The following is a 6,229-nucleotide window of genomic DNA, read 5'->3' as shown; positions in this document are numbered from 1 at the left end:
ATATGTTACTCAGGGATATCAAAGTAGCATTTGTCACATGTGTAATGTTTCTTGTTTTATCAATAAAATGTGTGCTTCATTTATTTCTTTCTGGAAAACAAACAGAAATCTGTTTCTTTTAAATATTCATATTTTGATATTTAATATTTTGGCAAGATTCGAAGCACTCATAAAAATCATTAATTTATTTGCTAAATTGTCCCATTTATTATCTCTGTTCTATGAGGGACCATGAAGGAACTCAATTGACTTTACCAAGGTCATCAGCAAAACAATGATTAGAAACCTAAAAGTGAACCCTTTCTGCTTCCAAAGATTTTGCAAGTTGGCTCCTGTAAAGAAAAAAAACATTGTGATGAAAGAGTACCTCTGGGGAATGAAAAAAGAGAAAGCCTGTCTCTCAATGCCTAGAGGTCTATGCTAGTTCCAGAGTTAAAGCTTTTATGATACTAGGTAGAGCTCAAAGTAATCTTCACTTTAAATGGACATTTTAAATAAATAAATAAATAAATAAATAAATAGACATTTTCTTCAATATATCCTCAACTTGGAAAAAACAAATGAAATAATCACAAAAGCACAGTTTTATAAAACTTGTCCTTAATGGCCTAATTTTGAATGGCAGAGTTTTGTGTTTGAGGCACATATCTAAATGTCTTACTATCTCAGCGAGATATGCATGTAAAAGACCCCTCCTGCACTGTAATAGTTAATGAGCCAACATTTGTTAAAAGCTTATTAGTCAAGTACTATTCTCAACTTCTCATTTAGTCCTTGTAAAACGACAACAACAACAACAACAAAAACAACCTGTCTGGTGGCAGAAATGCTAGTAATCTCATACCCATTATACAGATAAGAAGATGAGCCGTAAGAAAGGTAACCCATTTTCCCAAGGTCACAAAATTAGTGAAGGCTGGAGGCTAAATGTAAACAGGCTGAGTATCCAAAACAAAACAAAGCTCACTATATTAAGACAACCTCCAAGCCATGTTGAAGGCTACTTTCTAGCCCATAAAACCTCTTTTCCGTCCTGGTGGTTTCTTAAAAATAACAATGACAACTAAACCTTCAGCAGAATGTTGTTCAATTAGTATTTCTAGAAAACCTTATTTCTATTTCTAGAGTTTCTCTTATTTTTAGAGTTTCTACTATTGGTTTGACTCCTAGTGACACTTTGTAGATAGGGAAGCATTTAGGACAAACTGGATTCAAATTTTCCCTTTGCCTCCCCCTGGCTGTGTGACCTGCAGCATTCTATCTGCATCCTTCAAGTACCTTTCATATTAGTGTTTAGCAAATGATTCCCAACTTCTTTAGCTATAAATATTTTTTTAAGAAGTAAAAGGTATTTGAAGATTTAGTGATCTAAACATCTCAATTTACAAGCAAAGAAAGTGAGGCCCAGAGGAATTAAGTGACTTTAAAAAGCTTCCCAGCTAGCTCATCGTGGAACTAGTAATGAATCCAAGCTGCCAGAGAACTAGGTATGTGCCCCATCACCATTCCATGCTTTCTCAACTGGATTAACATGTGATTGATGATCTCTGCCACTGGGAGAAATTTTCTTCAGGCAGATATTACATGATTATTTTCATGTATAACCAGAATGACAGGGCTGGGCAGAGAGGTGGATGTCGCCAAAAGTCTTTTCACTGCCTATGCGTTTTAAGCTCTAGGGAATGTGGATTGAGTCCCTTACTGACATTTGTGTGACTCCCACTTGCCAGTTTGGATCCATAACGTTTCAGCTGAGCTCTGAAAGTTACACAAATATCACTTTGGTGGTTTCCCTGTCTTCTTAAGCTCTGTTGCAGACTTAAATGAGTCCTCATGCTTCGTGCTCATCCCTTGCTGAGCATCTCCATGGAGCATCTCCATGGAGCTTCTGTGGGGAACAGTTGCTTACATTTGCTGCTGCCAACTGATGCCTTAAATGCACTGAGATCTCTGTGGCATGGCCCAAGTCTCTCTCTTCAGCTCCGATACCTTCAAAATTTATCATTAACATGGATAAAGATATAGGTGGTTTGCTCAACCTTTTTATGGATGACACAAAGCCAGGGAGCACAATCAATAGGATAATGAAGGAGTCAAGTTTTTTTTTTGTTTTTTTTTTTTTTTTTTTAAGCCTAGAAGGGTAATCTATATAGAATACACTGAAATAAAAAAAAAAAAGAGGAAAATTTAAATTCCTGGCCTCAGGTGTAAAATTTAAAAACTGTACAAGAATACGATGGGAACTTCTATTTGACTAAACATTGGCATGCATAAATTTTTACCTTGGCATAGATAAGAATGCCCCAGAGTTTAAGTTGACTGTGAATTTGATATGAGTCAACAGCAACGTGGCTGCCAAAAAGATCATTTCATCCTGGGCTGCCTTATGACATGTGGCTTTCAGAACAAAATAAATGGCAATTTTTTTTCACTTATTTTAGTCAGACCACATATGGATTGTTACTTTCCTTTCTATGCAGCAGAGATATAGTTAAACTGCAGAGCATCCAAAATGTTTGATAAGAGCAAGGGATGATTTGAAATACATGACAGTATGAGAGATGGTTAAAGATAGTGGGATTTTATTTTTTTATCCTAGGGGAATACTGATATGTCAAGAGCTATGAAAGAGCTGAGGTCTTAGCATACTTGCAAGCTGACAATTTAGCCTGATACAGTTTCATAGATGCTGGCAGAAGACTTAAAACTCAGAGACAGAGGACTGTTCATTACAGCCATCACAGCACCTAGAACACCAGCAGTTTCTTGTACCAGTTCCTTAAGCTCTGATTCCTACAGAGCAACACAAAAAGCACCAGATAATGTCTGCACACAGTGGGTTGCATTACAGGAGAGGAAGCCTGTCCATAGGAAATCTCAATCTATTAGGTCTGCAAGCAAACCTATTCAACCGTTTTCCTATGGGATAACGGATACTATCTCTCAACATACATCTTTGAAAAGAAAAAGCTGTCAGTGCCTCTTCCAGAAAGACAAGCAGAGAGAGGAGAGATCCATCCGTTGTTCTCAACAATAACTGCATTTTGTCACTTCAGAGGAAAACAATGTCCAATTGGTGAAAGTTACCAAAAGACACATTTATGGTAGATAAGGGCAATATTTTTATTAAAAAACAAAACAAAACAGAATAAGAAACAAGAAGCAGAACAGGTTCAAAGCCCAAAGGACTCCTTAAGAAGTTAGGTATGTTCAGGCAGAAACCAGGCTGTCATTTGTTGTGACTGTTAAGGACTATTAATATTTATATATCAGAGAAGTGCTGAATTCAAAGTTACATCAAGCTTCTTCTAACATTCCACTTATCAGAAAATAGAGGGAAAGAAAGAAGTGAAGTAAGTTGGAAAAAATGCATGACAAAAAAGGATAAAGAGTACTTTCAAACTTGAAATACTTCATTGTGTATCCTCTGAAGCTCTATATGTGCCCCTAGAGGATCCAGACATCTCTTTGATAAGCCAGAGATAGGGCCATATCCAAAGCCTTTATGAACATTATGCTGTAATCTCCCTCGTCTGCCTCTTCAGCTAAGAAAAACAGCTCAAGCGTCTATTTGGAAATAAAGAAACTTTGAAGCTTTACCCTGGATTGATTATCCTGTGTTTTGAGAAACAGAACCTTTGCTAAGGAATCCTTCATAATCTACCTAGAAATACGTCTGGTTGTCCAGACATGTAAACTGAAGTTTAGGAATATCTCAAAAGAAAATACAGTATTCATAATATTTTTTTGGTTTTGTGTTTTTTTTTTTTTTAAGAAATAAAATGTTTGTTTCCCCCCCACCTCTAAAAGAAAGAGAGAGAGAAAGATTATTTTTAAATACTGTCATGACAGTTAGCACATGGACATTTTTTGCTTCATGGATTTATTACCTGCCCATTCTGCTTGAACTCCTCTTCACACCACTCATGTAAGGTGATACAGCTATAACCAGGAGGTGGAGATGATGGAGCATGCCCTTTGACCTCCTTGCCTCCCTGTTTCTTTATAAGTAAAGTCAGGGAGTTGAAATAGACAGCAGCAATGTTTCTTTCCAGCTTTTCAGACTTCAAAGAATCCAGGGAGAGCCACTTTCTTAAAAGCTAGCATAAATTTAAAGCTCTTAGGGTTGGTAATACGGCTTAGAAAAAAAGTGAAGGTGGAAATCACCTTTGAAAGATGGTTTAAAGGGAATTTTTCCTATCCTAAAGCACAGTAACATCAATCAGGATATTGGGAAAGGCAATAGGATGGAGGGATAGAATCGTATCTTGTATGCTTTGTGACAAGACATGAGTGTAGTTTATGGCTGGAAAATGGAAACAGAATTTCCATTCTATACTAAATCCAGCCAGAGAATGCTATTCCAAAGAAAGAAAAAAAAAAGATCTTGGAAAGGTCTGAAATCTTAGACCCTGGCTCATCAAGCCAATCCACACTACCGGCTGAGGAGGCCTTACTTCTGAAGAGGAAATTTTTTTTTTTCTGAAAATAATTCAATGATTCTTTTAAGAAACAAGAGGTACAAAGTTTGGAGAGTCCTTCTTTTACACCTCACAATCAGCAAATAACTTCCGGCATGGGTTAGTTTGATCCCAGATTGCATATATACATCTGATGATTTGGGCATTTTGGAGATCATGGCTCTACTCTACAACTTGGTGACTAATCAACAACTCCTTCCTGGGCATAATTTGTCTCAGGAGACCCACACCTCAAATCTCAGACATCAGATCTCAGAATTTATTCAGGGCTCTGAGGTGAAAATATTTTTTGAAAATAATTATGTTTCAATACCTTTTACGTCTCAGTTTTGAAAGTTGATGTCATCTTCACTATAGGGTTTTTTAAAAATGATTTATGGTGGACAAGTAAAATTTCTCATCTCCCCAAATCTATCAATATATTTACAAAAGGAAGGCTTCGGGGTTTCAATAAAACACTATGCAATGAAGCCATTAAGAAAGGAACTTGAATACATATTTTTTTTCCTACATACATAAGTATCTGTTCCAACTTCTGCCTCCTAAAACTGTTACTTATTTTGTTTCAGCTTTAACCCTTAAAAATAGTTAAAGAATGATCTGGCCTGGAATGTTCATTACTTCAACAGCAGGAGTCAAGTTAATCTGCTTCACGCCCCATGTTAGACTTACTTTGCTCAGTGCTTAAGATATTTTAAAAAAGGTCTCTTGGAGGGAACAATGTTGGTCTAGAACTTGGGGTTAGCCCGAGAATGAGTTAGCCACATTTTTTCTGAATCGAGAGGCAGCTCTACTCTAGAGTGACCTTGGGAAAGTAATTTTTTTCATCCTGGGATGCAGATATACACGATAGAGGGCAGCTGCACTTGTTATAAATATCTTGTAGGGTAGGCTAAATGCTGCACTGTAACTCCCGAAGCCAGAAAGCTGGGAAAGAGAGGGCTTAGGTGACCTTTTGAGAATATGCTGTTCACCCCAAGGAGCCTCAAGTAATTAAAACAGAGAGTTAGCACTTCTCACAGGAGGGATCGATTGACTGAATAGCCCAGAGCTCTTTATCACTTGTATTGGTACTCTCACTCTGGATCAGGGAGGAGTGGAACATGGGAGACCCAGGGAGGGCAGCTTGAACAAGGAACAGTAATCTGAGAAGAAGAAACAAAAATGGAGTGAGGAATGAAGGGAGGAAAGACAGAGAGCAGGCTTCAGGAGGCCCTCTTGCACTTCCTGGCACTCCTGGGCTCCAAGCCTCAGAGGGCAGGTGGCTATTTCAGTCCATTCCCATTATAGAAGCAGATCCCAATGTTGCCCCGACAAGGCTGCACAAACTGGAACTGACAGCCACTCCTCATGTCATTTTCTTTCTCGCCAACCTGCACTGACTCCCACACTTCATTTTGCTTTTAAGGACAAAATGGTGTTCAGGTGCCCCTTTATTGTCTCTGCATGAGCTCCAACTTCTCTTCCCAGCAAGCCCCACACCCACACCCCTTTTCCTTTCTCTGTTGCTTACTCTCTTTCCTTCCTCTTCTCTTTTGCATAGACCCCAAGCATCTCCGTCCTGTTAGGCCAAGATAGAATTGATCTCCTAACAACGACTTTTATTGCATAGATCTTTACACCCAACATTGAAACATGTACCATCACACCCAAGTAGTTGCATCCTGAGATAGTTCTTGGGTCTTGGCCCACATCCATCTCTCCCATGTTCTGTCTCCCGCAGCATTTGTTCACTGACCCAGCTCTAC

Source organism: Canis aureus, chromosome 10 (assembly GCF_053574225.1).
Source record: "Canis aureus isolate CA01 chromosome 10, VMU_Caureus_v.1.0, whole genome shotgun sequence".
NCBI classification, from domain to species: domain Eukaryota; kingdom Metazoa; phylum Chordata; class Mammalia; order Carnivora; family Canidae; genus Canis; species Canis aureus.
The sequence above is the reverse complement of the archived record's forward strand: the minus strand, read 5'-3'. Positions refer to the sequence as shown.